Source organism: Dipodomys ordii, unplaced genomic scaffold (genome assembly GCF_000151885.1).
Source record: "Dipodomys ordii isolate 6190 unplaced genomic scaffold, Dord_2.0 Scaffold113, whole genome shotgun sequence".
Classification (NCBI taxonomy): Eukaryota; Metazoa; Chordata; class Mammalia; order Rodentia; family Heteromyidae; genus Dipodomys; species Dipodomys ordii.
This window is the reverse complement of record NW_012267329.1, coordinates 3,981,778-3,998,949: the sequence shown is the minus strand read 5'-3', so window position 1 is coordinate 3,998,949 and position 17,172 is coordinate 3,981,778. Positions and strand designations below refer to the sequence as shown.

Sequence of the window (17,172 nt, the reverse complement as noted above, 5' to 3'; positions counted from 1 at the left end):
GGCTCAGTGGTAGAGCACTTGCCTTGCATGCATGAGGCCCTGGGTTCGATTCCTCAGCACCACATAAGCAAAAAGAAAAAAAGCTGGGGCTGGGAAGGTAGCTCAGTAGTAGAGCACTTTCCTTGAATGCCTGAGGCCCTGGGTTCGATTCCTCAGCACCACATAAGCAAAAGAAAAAAAAAAGCCAGAAGTGGCGCTGTGGCTCAAGTGGTAGCGCGCTAGCCTTCAGCTGAAGAGCTGAGGGACAGCGCCCAGGCCCAGAGTTCAAGCCCCACGACTGGACCCAAAAAAAAAGAAGGCTGGGAGCCAGTGGCTCACGCCTGTAATCCTAGCTACTCAGGAGGCTGAGATCTGAGGATAGCAGTTCAAAGCCAGCCTGGGCATGAAAGACTGTAAGACTCCTATTGCCAACAAACCACCAGAAAACTGGAAGTGGCACTGTAGCTCAAGTGGTAGAGCGCCTGCCTTGAGCTGAAGAGGTGAGGGACAGCGCCTAGGCCCAGAGTTCAAGCCCCAGGACCGACAAAAAAAAATAACAAAAATAAAAAAAGAATAAATACAAAATACATAAAAATATAAAACAAAATATATAAATACACATACAGAAGTGTGGATCACTAACACCTAGCTATATAGGAGACTAAGATATGGAGGACTGCATTGTGAGGCCAGCCTGAGCAGAAAAACCCATGAATGAAACTATGTCTCCAATTAACCAGTGAAAAGCCACATTGGAGGTGTGGCTCAAGTGGTAGACAGTTAGCTAAGAAAACAAGCCAAAGACAGTGAGTTCAAACTCCAATGCCACCCACAAAAAATATATATATTATAAATTATATATTAATATTATATGTTTACATACATACAGTTAACATTATATGTTAGCATACATATAGTAACATGTATGTATGTTATATAATAATATTTATTCAATGAATATATAAACAATAGTTTCTGAAATAACAGAGGCAGAGATGGATCACCCTCTTCTTTGACTAATGGCAACAGGAAAGGATGGATTCCAAGGAACAACTATAAACTAGAAAGAAAAGAGGATGAGTATGAACCCTTGGGGAACACCAACAAATAAAGTCATCCCAGCTCCCCACTAACAAAACACTACATGCCAAGGATGGAGGGGGGGTGAAGGGGATGGGGCGGAGCACTGACTGGTGCTGCCCTCTCCAGGGCTTCCTGCTTTAAACTTCCTCTAGGGAGCCATGCAGACATCTGACTTTAGATCTTGCAGGTGAAAACAAGTCTAGCTAGCATTGCTTTTGAAACCCACCCACAAGCAGTTGTGGCTTCTGATATAATAAAATAAAAAGCTTTTTAAAGTTCCATTTAATGAGATTTAAGTAAAATTTTTAAAAAATCCCTGCTGTTTTCTTTTCAACTTGATCCTCGCCACTGCCCCTTAGGCACTTAACTTACTCAGAGCTGAGTTAACAAAATCTTCCTTACCACCAGCCTTCTCCTAGCTGGCTCTCCTAGCAGTTGGGCCATAGGCAGCCAAGGTGACTCACAGCCAGAAAGGATACCACTGCCCATTCCATTCTGGTCTTAGTCCAGACAGTGGGTAAATGGGAGGAGGGGAAAGCAGCAAAGAACATAAGGAACTTCAGTGCTTTCTTTCTAGAATCCAAAGCCATAATCCTCTGAAAACAGCAGCTGAGTTAGTCAAGCCAAAGAGTACAAGGCAAGGTCACTGCATGGCCAAGATCCAATGTTCTAGGTATTTTCCTGTCCCACTCATGTGTCCTACTTCTTCATAGCTGACAGAGCCCGTCAGTCTTCCCTTTCCTTTCCCTGTTTGCCTTCCTTTTTGCCAAGTGACAAAGTCCATACACACAGGGTCTGACCTTGTCCTCAGATCTTTGAAAATGGGAACAGTTCACAGTGAGACCAAAGGATACTCTTAGGGGAGAAACACAAAGGCCCAATGCCTATATGCCTCTGATCACATAAAATAATATTTATCGAAATGAACTCCAAGAAATGGAAACAAGAAGGGTTTTTTTTGTTTTATCTGTGTTTTCTTTTTGTCTTGTTAGTTCATTTATCTGTCTTTGGGAGGCTAACGGGGGGGGAGGGGGCACAGAAATGGGACAAAGGGTGAACAAATTCAGCAGTGGTACTCACTAGACAATATTTTGAAGATGAACTACAAAACTTGTGTGTGGGGATAGGAGGGAAATACTGGGAGAAAACAAAGGAAGAGGTGATATTGTCCGAAAAGAAATGTACTCATTACCTGACTTAAGAAACTGTAAACCTTCTGTGCATTAACTAAAAAATGTTTCAAAAGGGATCAGTTGATTATACTCCTATAGTCTTCATCTTTAATTACTCCATAAGAACACATGATAGATCACAAGCTTCCAATAAATTAAATACGAGGGGGTGTGGCTGGTAGAAGTTTGTGCCAAGGAAACTAATCACTAATACTAAGGAGGGGGCTTCAGGACTGAACATCATCAGGAAGCTTCTGAAGAAGCTGAGCCCTGCTTATGAGAGCTTACAGAAGTAAAACTCAGAAGAAATGGAATCTCTGACCCTAATCCACAATTTGTTCTTCTAAGGCAAAAAAAAAGAAGCTTGAGCACCTACTCCCAGGAACTCCTCATTCTGCCCTTGGCCTGCCTGGGTTCAGCAGGCCCATAAATTGGCACTGTTGATATGACCTATCCAGGCTGTATTTCAACAAGAGATAACAACAAAGCTGAGAGCTTTGGTAGCACTCAAAGGAGATTTGAGGGACTTAAAACACACTGCTAAATTTGGCAGCAAAAGTTCCTGGTTCTTGCAGTTGGAAAAGGAAATCTCTTTATAATTATGCTGGTAGATAAGGAGCTACTTGCTGTCTTTAGAAATAGATTACAACCTCTTCATCCAGATCCCCTACTCCTCTGGGAGGAGTCAGAGTGGTTATGCGAGGCAAGTCTCACCTGGGCTTGGGTCAAAATGTCTCTTTGGAAGAATAAAGTTCCAGGAGCAGCTTCATGTCTAAGACACAACACTTGCCTGGAGATACCTGGCACTTTTCAATACCTAGATTTCCCTGTCACCGTTTCCATGTTCTTTCAGCCTGTCAGCTCTCTCACTGCCATCCTGCTTCTCCACCAGGGTTCTGTCATGGCCCTACCTCAATGCCACACAATATACATCACTCATCAGAGAAGGCCCCTGGGCCTTGATGCTCCCTTGGGGTTGGGGGTTGGCCAAACTCCCCCTCTGGTCCTCTGAATCCAGTCTAGAATCCAGAATCTAAATGCCATTCTTCCTAGATGCCTCTTCCCCTAATATGCAGAATGGTCTTTGGTCACTCAGAGACTACAGGCAAGGTCATGCAGGAAACTGCCATTTTTCTACACTAAGAGGAGGTAACAGTGATGGCAACATTGGTCACAATCTCTAAAGCAGAACAAATAGACACCCTAGACATCTACTGACCAAATTTTCCCAGGGATACCAAGTGAAACCCACCTTTTTTTCCTACTTACTGACAGACTTTCTAAGCTTACTAATAGCTGGGGTTTCCTTATGGTTGTTATGGTTGTTGTCAGCAAGTCCTATGCACCTGAGAACAAGTTTCTAGTCTCCAAGCTATAGAAACCAAGTCAAAATGTTTCCTAGAATCCCACTGGTGAGGTAAAAAGTTACTCAAATATTTTTTATGTGTCATTAAAGGTTATTTATTTATTGTTAGTTATTATTTAGGTGTCATTAAAATATTAAACTTACTTTGATACTTTTTATATGTTGGCCATGTGAGAAAATAAAAAATATAGAACAGTATATACTTAAATTTCATAGAACTTCAGGGAATCTGACTGGAAAGACAAAACATATACTTTTTCTTTTTTTTTTGTCGGTCATGGGGCCTGAACTCTGGGCCTGGGCGCTGTCCCTCAGCTCTTCCGCTGTAGACTAGCACTCTACCACTTGAGCCTCAGCCCCACTTCTGGCTTTCTCTGCTTATGTGGTGCTGAGGAATCAAACCCAGGGCCTCATGCATGCAAGGCAAGCACTCTACCACTGAGCCACCTTCCCAGCCCCAAGATATATACTTTTGAAAAGTTAAGTCAGAATGCCAGTAAGAACACTCAATCCAGCCGGGCGCTGGTGGCTCATGCCTGTAATCCTAGCTACTCAGGAGGCTAAATCTGAGGATCGTGGTTCAAAGCCAGCCTGGGCAGGAAAGTCCATGAGACTTTTATCTCCAATAAAATACTAGAAAACCGAAAGTGGCGATGTGGTTCAAGTGGTAGAGCACTTGCCTTGAGCTGACGAGCGCAGGGATAGTACCCAAGCCCAGAGTTCAAGCCCCACAACCAGAAAAAAAAAAAAAAAAAAGGACACTCAATCCATAGCTTCAACTTTCTAGAAAAGGAAACTAAAGCCCAGAGAAGTCAAGTTATTTTCCCACATATAGCAAGTCATGTAGAGCCAGACTAAAACTCAGATCTGCTAAACACATGGCTAAGGCATCTCTTGTTATGTCAGTGGAGAAAGCAGTAAGAGGGAGGAAGTATCAACAGCAGCAGAAAACATTTAGTGTTTGGGTCCAGAACTAAGTTGAGTGCTTACAAAAAATAAGTAGTTTAATTACAACAACCCTTTGAAATGGACAAGATTATTACTCCTAATTTACAAATGAAGACACCCAGTCTTACAGAGTTAACTTTCCAGAAATCTCTGCCTTTTTCCAGATAGAAAAAGGAAGAGCCAGACTATGAACCTCTAGGGCTGGCTAGAAAGCCTACACTCCAAGATAGATCTTAAAGAATTCATGAAGCCGGGAGCCGGTGGCTCATGCCTATAATCCTAGCTACTAAGGAGGCTGAGATCTGAGGATAAAGGTTTAAAGCCAGCCTGGGCAGGAAAGTCCATGAGTCTCTTATCTCCAATTAGCCACCAGAAAACTGGAAGTGGTGCTGTGGCTCAAGTGGTAAAGTGCTCACCTTGATCTGAAAAGCTCAGGGTCAGTGCTCAGGCCTAGAGTCCAAGCCCCACAACCGGAAAAAAAAAAAAAATCATGGAGATCCATGGAAGTATGTTGAGGAGGGCTAGACATGAAGTCCTTATCTACAGCAATGAAGGGCCCGAAATGTGCCTGGGTTGGCATGCAGCAAAGGGGCAGGCAAGAAGCAGTTCTGGAGTAGTCTTCCTTGCCTGTGAGAGTAAGTACCTACAGAAGGATAAAGCAGCACCTACGAGGCTGGGTTGAAAACTACTGCAGAGACCTTCCTGAGGTCTTTAACAGAAAGGTGAAAGAAATACATCATGAACTACTTGTCAAAGAAGAGGCTAATTTGATCCTACTGTAGTGGCCCCACTCTAACAGAAAAACACCAGCCCTCCTCTCTTCAAATGCTGCTCTAAGTTAGTCATTATAAATGGAACGTTTACTCTGTTCCAGGTGCTGGGCTATTCACATGTATCATGTACAGTTTTACATCTAACACTTCACTTAATCCTCCACAACCCTAACAAGGTGAATGCTATTGGCTTATCCATATTTCATGTGACTCAGAGAAAACTGAGGCAAAGAGATTAAATAACGTACCCAATACCACACAGCGGTGAGAGTTTAGACTCACATATTAGGCTTAGGCCTTAGAGACCCCTGGAGTTCCTGTTCTTCATCTCTGCACAGCACACTGCATGTAAGATACTTATAACAAGTGCAAATGGTATACCAGGTGACACCACATACTCACTGAGTATCTCTAATAGTCTCTAATGGACAGACACACTATAAACCATCTATAGCTAGACACTGATGGCTCAGGCCTGTAATCTGCACTCAGGCAGCTGAGATCTAAGGATCTCAGTTTAAAGCCAGCCTAGGTAGGAAAAGTTCCAAAATTCTTATTTCCAGTTAATTAGCAAAAATCCAGAAGTGTAGCTGTGGCTCAAGTGGTAGATAGTTTTGAGTGAAAAAGCTAAGGGACAGCACCCAAGCCCAGAGTTCAAGCCCTAGATCTGATTCACACTAACATGCATACACGCACGTGTGCACACACACACACAGTCTATAAAACTCAAATTTAGAAGAATACTATGAGACAACCAGTGTTCCAAGACACAGATAAACACTTAAAATACAGTTCCTTCAACGAAGCTAGAGTTCTAAAAACTAGCTGACCTAAAAGGTTTTTTTCTTTCAAAATTTCTCTTTCCTAATCTCCTCCTCAGATATCTAAAACCTTCATTCTCCTCACAATTCCTATCCTCTAGCTGGCTCTCTTCCACCATTCAATCAGTGCTTTAACTTAGTCTAAGAATAGAACCCTCCCCTTCCTTCTTTGTCTCAGTCTAAGAGCATTATTAAGATAGTCACTAACTCTACCATGAAAACCCCAAACTTCAGCAGGTCTGTGTTTACTCTCTCTCAGTCACACTGAGAGGCTTGTACTGGAGCAGTGGGCAGGAAATTAGGACAATACAACATCTAATACAATATACTTGATACTTTTTGGATCCTCCCCAGCCCTGGCCCAGACATCCTGTATTCACTGACTTAAAGAATGAACAGATCAAGTGGGTATATATGAGCACCAGAGGTGCCTCTGACCCAAGAGCAAATAAACAATATGTTGTCCCCAATGCTGGCCACCCCACCCTACCACTGATCCTTAGGACCTTACAAAATTGTGTATTTGGGTTCCCTGGAGACAGTCCAGCATTCTACTACATTGTGAAGCCTCCTGCCCAAGTTCTTCCATCTACTGCCTCTCATCTTCTCCCCAAACATTTGCCCAGGGTCTCCCTCCTATTTCCCTCTAGAATCTTCATCTTAATCCAGATCCTATCTTCCACAATCCAATGTTTATATCATTATTCTTCAGGTTCAAATAGCCAGCCACACACCCATGCATTGTGCTGATTCCTGTAAGTTAACCTCTAGTCACATACAGACCCTTCAGCTACCACAAGCTTTACAAAAGACACTGGATCTTTCAGAAACTAAAGTGGTCTCATGACAACCCCTTAGAAATGTGCCTGCTTTTGTTTAGGGCAGCTCCATACCCTAACTGCCTATAATTCATTCTTTTATAAGGATAGTGAAATCAAATATTCAGACAGTTTTCAGATGAGACAAGTACTGTGATAGTTTCAACAGCCCCAAAGCACAGTATATTCATTTTATCAGAGCCAATAAAAACAAGAGAAGAGATCTTTAGAGGAATTCTTCAATAAGATAGTTAACATCTTCCTTTCCCTCTCAAAACACACATGCACATGCACACAAACACAGGCACACACACACACACACACACACACACACACACAGTTTTCTAGGGCTTAGAACTAGAAATAGAGATTTTTCTATCAGCACAATTTGTGTGACATGTTCAGCTAAGACATACCTACCCACTGAGATGAAGCACACAGTATTTCCCCACCAGCATAAAGGGATCAACAGTCTCTCTACCCCAGAAGAAGATACACACTAAGCAAGTTTTCTCACAAACTTTAAAAAGAAATCTCAGGCTGGGAAGGTGGCTCAGTGGTAGAGTGCTTGCCTCACATGCACGAGGCCCTTGGTTTGACTCCTCAGCACCAATAAACAGAAAAAGCCGGAAGTGATGCTGTGGCTCAAGTGGTAGAGTGCTAGCCTTGAGCTGAAGAGCTGAGGGACAATGCCCAGGCCCAGCATTCAAGATCCACGACAGACAAAAAAAAAAAAAAACTTTGCCTTATATGCCAGATAGTATATATGTGTGCAAGCACATGCATGTGCGTGCACACCCACACCTTCCTGCCCCCTTCCCTATTTTCTATGGTCCTGCTCAATGACTGTCTGCCTGCAGCTTTTCCTTCCCCAGCCTCCCAACACCCATCCAAGGCAGAAGCACAGAAGACAGGCCAAGGGCTGCTGCTGCCCCACTTCAGGCTGATACATGTTAACCTTACTTGGCCCCTTCAGCAAACTTCCCTAGGTCTAACAATAGAAATCAGAGTCAACCAAGGGGGCTGAGAAGGTGGCTCAGTGGTAGAGCGCTTGCCTTGCATGCCTGAGGCCCTGAGTTCAATTCCTCAGCACCACATAAGCAAAAAGAAAAAAGCTAGAAGTGGCGCTGTGGCTCAAGTGGTAGAGCGCTAGCCTTGAGCTAAAGAGCTGAGGGACAGTGCCCAAGCCCAGAGTTCAGGCCCCACGACCAGATCTCCCACCCCCCCGCCATAAAAAAGAGTCACTCAAGGCAGTAATTGTTTGGGGTTTTTTTTTTAACTGTATTATTGTTTTTTGTCTTTTCTTTTTTGGTACTGGGGATCGAACCCAGGACTTTGCACTTGCTAGGCAAGTGCTTTGCCACTGAGCTACATCCCAGCCCCCAAGGCAGTAATTGTTGTTGTTGTTGTTGCTTTATTGTGTGTGTGTGTTTGTTTTTGTCGGTCGTGGGGCTTGAACTCTGGGCCTGAGCGCTGTCCCTCAAGCTCTTCAGCTCAAGGCTAGTGCTCTACCAAGGCAGTAATTGTTAACAGGCCACTTTCCCACAGGTACTCAGACCCTCTTACCCCCATTAGGCACTGGGCCACCTGCCCAGAGCAGATCTCAGAATCCAGATGCAGTGGGGAGTAGGACACAGTCTTTAGGTTCAGGCCAGTAATGAGGCCATGCTACTTCAAATTTGAAGAGCCTCCCTCAAACTGCTCACCCAGTCCTTTCTCCCAGGGAAAAGAGGGACTATACCAGCAGAACCAAAGAATGCCCTTGGCCCGTTCCCCCAAGATATTTCAAAGTTTCCATTTCTTTGGGTGACCAATCTTTCACATTTTAGAGAAAGGGAGCCCAAGGGGACTGTGTACAGGAAAGGGGAGCGGAGGAAGGGGAGAGAGAAGGAGCGAAACTAGGAAAGTTACTTTTTAATTCTTAAGGAACATTAGAGGGATCCAATTTGTGAGTCAGCTCTGGGAAGCTACACTGATGGGGAGTGGGGAACAGCTGCAGCCTGACCTAAGCTGAAGACAACTTCTCCTTCAGCCCTTAGAGGCGGCTGTGTGTTGTGACTCACATTAGAAGGGAGCTCGATTATTTCATTAACAAATTAAAAGAACAAAAATCCTTACCCTATCCTGAGTCTGCTCAGGTGGGGCCAAAAGGTTTTTCCCTGTCCGATGGGAGAGGCAGAGGCTACAGGAGAGACAGCACTGAGGACAGGCGTGGGACATCCTTGCCTAGAGTCCCCCCTTCCCTGTTATTCCATTCCTTGGCACCATCCTATGACATATCAAGTATCTGCCCTTGGAATTCCTACTTCCTTGTTTTTCTTTATGGTTTTCCCCTAAGCTATATAGCCTTACAAGTTCCTGAAAGAGCTGCCCAACCCTTAAGGAAGTTTTCAGAGTCATACTCTTTCCTGTCAATTAGAAACTTACCTTTCAATCCCAGAGTCGAGCAAAAGGCCCCTCTGCCCACCCCAGACAATTCCCCCTCTAGATCTGAGCAGGATGAGAGAACCAGGGTCGGCACTAGCAGACTCTCTTCCAACAACTAAAATGTATGGCACCATGACTACAGGGAGCTATGGGACACTGGAAAAGTTGAGCTTCTCTGGGAATTCCTCCTGCACTAAAATACAAGCCGAATGATCTACAGAAAGCTTCCTCTCTGAAGGATTATTTATGAAGCTCAAATGTCTATAGTGAACACTGGTATTAAACTTCCCAACCCAAACAAAGCACTATTTGTTAACCATCTCAAAGAAGACTTCTTTTCCAAAGAAGACTTTTTAAGGTTTTTCTCATTTTGATTTACAAATGCAGAAAAGTAGAAGACATTTTATAAATGGAGGAACCAGAACAAAGAGGCAAAGTGACTTTCCAGAAGAGAGTTGTCAAACTTCAGTTCATAACATATTATGCTATTTACAATTTGATTCACTTACAACTACTTTCATGGACACTATCCCATACATAGTCCTGTGAAGAAGGTCTTATTATTATTTCTATTTTATCTGAAGTTTGTATAGTCCAGGGACTTGCTTGACATCCATCTCAAGTGACAAGCAGCAAAACCTGGCCATAGATGCTTATCTTCTTCCTTCCTTCCTTCCTTCCTTCCTTCCTTCCTTCCTTCCTTTCTTGCTTGCTTGCTTTCTCTCTCTCTCTCTCTCTTCCTTCCTTTCTCTCTCCCTTCCTTCCTACCGTGTGTGTGTGTGTATGTGTGTGTGCTTGCCAGTCCTTGAACTCAGGGCCCTGGTCACTGTCCCTAACTTTTTTTGCTCAAGGCTAGCATCCACCACTTGAGCTACAGTTCCACTTCCAGCTTTTTGGTGGTTAAATGGAGATAGGAGTCTCACAGACTTTCCCACCTTGACTGGTTTTGAATTGAGATCGTCAGATCTCAACCTCATGAGTTGCTAGGATTACAGACATAAGCCACAGGCTCCAGATTGAGTCCTATCTTCTTAGCCCAAATTTATTATTCTCACTGCAATATCAAAAGAAAGAACATCAGCTCCTTAAAGGCCATGGCTAGTTCTTTTCACACATGCAGAAATGGCAAAAGAGGAGTAGCTCTGGGCACATTCTCTTGAGTCCAGGAAAAGGCCTGAGATGCTACAAGTTATATTGCCACTAAAATGAACCACTGGGTTCACAGACTTCCTTTATCATATATCCCCCACACACAGTATCAGGCCACATTCCTCAAGCAAAACACAGGTTTCAAGCAAAGGATCCCAATAGTCTAGTAAGGGGATACACCTTAACTTTAGAAGTGGCTTATCTTAGGTCTAGAGCTACTGAGCTTTGGAGATTCAGACCACAACACTGAGACACATATGTATACATTCAAGCAGCCAGAATCGGGGACAGGGCCAGTGCTTGCATTGGCAAGCTGACCCGAAGTTAATCAGAAGGCCCCCTCATTGTTTGCCAGAACACAAAAGACATTCTGTTCAGAAAGTTCAAGAAGAAAAACTGAAGAGCCAGGACCCCAGCTGTTCCCTCCACTAAAAAAAGTCCCTGTAGCCAAATATAAGCTTAAGATGTAACATGACTGAAGGAGAAACACATCTCCTCATGAGTCTCTGCTCTGTCTACAGCATTCATGCTCTTCATAATTTTACAGACGGCCCAACTCTCTCAACAACGATAGAGCTGCCTTTCTAGAAGAAGCTGCTACTAAGACACACTGAGCTCAACCACACACTACTCCCTCTAGATCTGGATGAGTTTTACCACAATTTAGGATAAGCAAAATAGGAGTACACAGTATGGAAACTGTATGCCCTGAGGATTAGATAAAGTTTTAACCAAAGCAATCCACCCAGCATACTCCCAGCACCTGGTGCTCCCTAGCTGCTAAAAACTACCACATTAGGAGATTCCCTCTGCAACATCTAGATGAGACACCTCTTAGGCTCCCCAACAGGACAGCTTCTCCCAGACAACTCAGGAAAGCCTGAGACCAACCTCATTCATGAGAGGGGTCTGTTTACTTCTTATCAAACTACCTGGCAGAGAGAGCAAGGTCTCAGCTCAGATACCCCAATGACAGTGCCTCTGTTCTAAGAAACTGTTCCACAGGAACTTAGGATTCACTGTAAGCTCCTTGCTGAATTTCATTAGGTTTTTGTTTGGGTTATTTATTTATTTGCTATTTTTGTTAGAGGTCAGACATAGCAGCACCAAGAGACAAAACAGTGTCCACTAGAATTAACCAAGCCACTCCAAAGACAAAAGGCACTGGAATTTCCATATCAGAACTACAAGCAGTGTTGCAGTGATGAGAACTCATTTTTTCTCTCTTTATAAAAGAGTCTTCCTGTAAAAATATCCGGTGATTTAGTGCTAACTAAAAAAGGAAAATGATGCTTTCTAGAGCGAAGCCTAAACACCTTCAGCTTCAGCATGAGTGAGATCAGCGAAGATCTGCAAAGTCAAGAAAACTAGCTGTTTCCCTCCTCCTCCTCCTCAAGCTAATAGAATCCAACTGTTTGAGCATGACATCATTGCAGAGCCCCAAACCCAGTGCAGAGTACAGAACACACACTCACTGGCCTCCCAGAAAACAGTCCCAGGCCAGCAAAGAAAGGCGATCTTCCCCACCAAGCTAACCTTACCTGAAAGTCGCGGTGCTTTCCTGCCCCCTCCATTTTCAGCAGAGTCTGGCTCACACCTCAGTTGGTTAGGGAGCCCAGGGCCCCCAAATCCACTGGCTTAAGCTCCCAGTACCTGCTGCAAAAGCTTCCCACCACTCCTTCCTCTGACCTTTCGTGGCGCTCCTTTCCAGCCAAGTGAGCCGAGGGCTGCTAGCCGGCCAGGCCAGTTGTCATGGAGACCCTGTCCTCCCAGGCGGCGCCTTGTGCAAGCTCTCAGTCTACCAGGAGCAAGAGCGCGCGTGCGCGCACACACACACATTCTCTCACTCTGTTCTAGGAGACTTCCATGAAACAGCACTGTCTTTTGATCAGTTCAGTCTTTGCAAACATTCCACTCCTCCTACCTCCCTTCCAGTCAACCAGGGGCTCTGGAGTGTTCCTGGGAACTTGCTTCAACAGCTCAGAGGGAAGAAGGGAGAGACAGTGAATGTTTTCCTCCCCGACCCAACCAGTCTCTCTCTCTCTCTCTCTCTCTCTCTCTCTCTCTCTCTCTCTCTCTCTCTCAGAATCCCCGCCAGGGGAGGAGGGAACTAGCTGGAACACTTGGAGGGGAAGCAAGCCCTTCCTCTGGGTCCTGGAGTATGGGTAGGAGGGACCCTGATGCACTGCCTTGACTTGTTTGTTCACTTGGGATTTTCCAGGCAGAAGCTGAGAAGGAAATGCACTCATATCCTGGGAGCTCGCCTGGACTGGCCTCCCTGCTTACCTTGCTGCCTGTCCAGGTCCTGGAGATGACTTTAACCAGTACAAGGACCCATGATACTAGTGTGGGACCAACGTCAGGGTAGCCTCAGCTTCCTGCAATGGAGAGAAAACACACTAAGTCAGGAACAGTAAGAGTGTCCAGGACAAGTCCATTGTCACAGACAGGGCAAAAAACAAACACAGTTTCTTCTCTCTGCCCTGCTCAAACCTTATAAACCAGGCCTCCCGTGGGCTGTCCCAATGCTAGCACAATACCTACAGCACAACAGTCCCTCTGACCTCACAGTCCCTGTGGACACTCAATACTTGAACATTCTTTTATATGTATTATTGTTTCATCTTCACAACCTTTTAGAATATACTGGACAAGCCGGGCACCAGTGGCTCACGCCTGTTATCCTAGCTACTTAGGAGGCTGAGATCTGAGGATCACGGTTCAAAGCCAGCCCGGGCAGGAAAGTCCTAAGACTCTTAGCTCCAATAAACCACTCAGAAAACTGGAAGTGGCGCTGTGGCTGTGGCTTGTGATAAAGCACTAGCCTTGAGCTGAAGAGCTCAGGGACAGCGCCCAGGCCCAGAGTTCAAGCCCCGAGACCACTAAATAAATAAATAGAATATACCAAACAGATAGGTTTGTGAGCATTTTATAGATGGGAAAACAGAAGCCCAGAAAAATTCAATGTAGATCCACAGTTATACAGCTACTTGGACAAAGAACTAAAGACAAGAGGCTAGTCAAGTAGCCTCTAATCCAGTATACTTACTACTAACCTTTACTCCCACCTGATCTTGAAAACTAGCCAGTTTTCTAATAATCAGTTATGAATTACAAGACTGGATTCCCAGGGGAAGGCAGAGACATTCCTCTGAGTCCTGGTAAGGTAAGCCTGACTGCAATTCTTCTAGCCTGAAGCCTTTTATGATAGTATCTATTTGGTGTAGAGCATCCTGATACACGGATGGGAAGGAAAATGTCCTCCCCTATAGCTATGCATTGTCTCTCCTTACACTGTTTCAAAATGTATTTTAGCCCTACAGATCACCACAGTAGGCCCGAAAGTCAGGATTACTATTATTATACCAATTTTAACAGATTTGTTTTTCCAACCAAAACCAGGAAGTGACACAAACAGTACCAACCCTTCCAACTCTTTGGTATACATTAAGCAGTATAGTTTCAAGAGCATCAGGCAGAGCAGGGATACAAAGACCTTGGCAGTGCCTGACCTAGTCACCTGCCATTGGGCAAAACATGCAACCTTCTGGTTTCTACCAGATACAATCTATTACCCAGGCAGGGCAGAGAAGAGCACTAAAAGAAATCTTCTCTGTCAAAGCACCTCTGTAAGTCAGGCTTAGAGCTTAAAAACCTCACTCAGCTTCAAACAAACATAAAACACTACTAACAGTTGGTCTGTCCACTAGATGAAGACATGGAAGCTCAAGGACAGCATTTTCCAGTATTGTTCCCCAAAGGGATGCTAGAATCTTAAAGGCGGAAATCCCTTGCAGAAACCTTATGATTCTGATTAACCTTCTGTATACTGTGCAATTCTCAAAACAAGTTTTTGATTGACTTGAATTTAAAACATAAATAAATATGCCAGAAACTAAGGGAGAAGAAATGTCATAAAATCTAACAGGAAATGACAGGTTGGCCTACATCCTAAGTGGTGGGCACTATTATTTTAGTGGTGCAATCAAAACTTTAAAGGCTATGTGCCTAACAACTCACTATAAATATCCAACGTATCTAATTCCCAGTTCAAGCATCTCTCATAGGCCCTAGACTTCCAAATCTACAAAGGAAGTCAGGATGGAAGGACAAAGCCAGGCACTGGTGGCTCATGCCTGTGATCCTAGCTACTCAGAAGCTAAGATCTGAGGATTGCAATTCAAAGCCAGCCTGGGTAGGAAAGTCCGTGAAACTCTTATCTCCAATTAACTACCAGAAAACTGGAAGTGGAGCTGTGTCTCAAAGTGATAGAGTGCTAGCCTTGAATGAAAGAGCTGAGGGACAGTGCCCAAACTCTGAGTTCCAGCCCCATGACCACCACCATCACTACTACCACAACCAACAACAAAAAAAAGATGAAGGAAAAATACAATATGATTAAATCCACAAACTTCTTCCTCCACCCACATCCAACAAGTGTTTCTCTGTCCTTTTGGGTCCAGAAAGTATGCATTCCATTTTCCTACTCTCTATACTGAGAAGCAAGAGGTGATACCATCCATTTCTATAAGGTAAAATTCACAGTATAACAGTAATACCAATGAACATTTTTGAGCACCTATATATCAGCTTTTTTTTTAAATTTTAGGCAGAATGAAGGGTCAAGAGTTTGGGCTGAGTACTAAAGCTGGTAAGAGTCACTGCACTAAAATAATGCAAATTTAGGGAGCTATAAAGACCCAGCACAGGATGCAGACCATGCTCCCCCTAGTGGCAAGCTGGAGTTACAGAGGCTCTTAAGGGAAGAGACAAAGGACTCCCCTTGAACTCTTTAATGGTGGGACAAGAACCTTTGTATTGGTGATTCTGTTACATATGAGCTTTTGAGCTAGAAAGACCCAAGGGTAAGCTGATTCCCTCTGTTGTTTCTACAAGGCTAGACTCAACATCCATCCTACTTGATCATTCCTGAAAAGTCAGGATTTTAGGGGTTGGGAAGGTGGCTCAGTGGTAGACTGCTTGCCTTGCATGCATGAGGCCCTGGGTTCAATTCCTCAGCACCAAGTGGTAGAGAACTCACCTTGAGCTGAAGAGCTGTGGGATAGTGCCCAGGCCCAGAGTTCAAGCCCCACGACCAGCAAAAAAAAAAAAGAGTCAAGATTTTACAGACTGCCTGGTGCCAGTTGGCTCATGTCTGCAATCCAAGCTACTCAGGAGGCTGAGATCTGATTACTGAATCTAGCCTAGGCAACAAACCATGACTCTTATCTCCAATTAATGATCAAACATCTGGAAGTGAGCTGTGGCTAGAAAAAGCTAAGGCACAGCACCTAGGTCCTGAGTTCAAGCCCCAGTACTGGTAACACACACACACACACATACACACAAACACAAAGGAAGGAAGGAGGAGAAAGGGGGTGAGAGAGAGAGAGAGAGAGAGAGAGAGAGAGAGGAGGGAGGGAAAAGATTTTACAGGCTTATACTGTCTGGTATTTGTTAAGAAACACAGTTACATTTGAACCAAAACCCTGGGAAACATCTTCCTACCTCTGTATCCCCATATCCAACTCATTAAGCAACTCCAAATATTCTACTTACAAAATATATTTAATATCTACCCATTTTTCTCTACTTGCATTGCCCCTCATCTGTCACTCTTAATTACTGCAAAATCTAACTGTCCCAACTTCTACTCTAGCCCTTTCTGGAAATATAGGAAAAAGCAAACTCAGTTTTTCCTACATTCTCACTCGACAATCATCTCAAAAGATTTCTAACCAATTAAGCAAGTAATCAATTTTTCAGTAGGCACCAACTAAGTGTTCTTTAAGTCTGATGCTCCATAGAGACAGTTCTATTATCCTTAAGTTGAGGGCTCAGTCCCAAAGACTACATCCCCCTTCAACCTCATTGCAGATGCCAAGTACACGCCCCACTCCACTGACTAACCATCTACAAATCAGAGCTTCCACACCCCCTCGTCAAACTGAATTAATTTGCAAGACGGGCTCATTGATCTTAGGGAAACATTTATGTTTACCAGGTTATTAGAAATTATATTGGGGTACATGTGAACACAGATGGAAATGATCTTTGGGCAAGATCACTTTGCACATACCCCATATGCAAAGTGATACTCCAGGCCCACTTTAGGCAGGGGACCTACTGGGAATCTCCTCAGATTTGCCTATTCCAAAATTCTCAGGATCGAGTCCTCTGGGTTTTTATGAAAGCTTAATTATACTGGCATTGGTAACAACATAAGTGAAGGTGGGAAAGTTCCAATCCTCTAGTGGTTGCCTCCACTGGCAACCAGCCCCTATACCAAGGCCATCCAGAAGCCCCAGCCTTCAGTCAACTCAATAGCATACCAAAAAGGAGACACATCACTTTAGAAAGTCTAAGGATCTTAGGACTTGTCTGCCAGAGAAAGGGAAGGAAAATCAAATACATATTTCATAATATCACACTCACATTCATTTTCCACAGAGCTGTCCGAACCACCTTTTCACATGACATATGTCATTTCCTGCTTAACACACTCAGGTGGAGTTCTACTAAACCTAAGATAAAATGTAAGTGCCTACCAAGACCTATAAGGCCTAGCATGATTCTTTCTAGACTCCTCTCAGCACACTTCCTGTCCTTCTCCCTTCCTGTATCAGCCACACAGAC

At 44.0% G+C, this 17,172-nt stretch overlaps 1 protein-coding gene across 1 annotated transcript in view; it reads right to left on the bottom strand.

Moving 5' to 3' along the window:
* St5 (suppression of tumorigenicity 5) overlaps nucleotides 1-12,238 on the bottom strand; it is a 110,500-nt gene extending 98,262 nt beyond the window's left edge. The window contains exon 1 of the mRNA XM_013028680.1: nucleotides 12,078-12,238. The gene's annotated coding sequence lies outside the window, so the exon portion shown is untranslated. The remainder of the gene's footprint in view (nucleotides 1-12,077) is intronic.
* Between the last annotated feature and the right edge of the window lie 4,934 nt (nucleotides 12,239-17,172).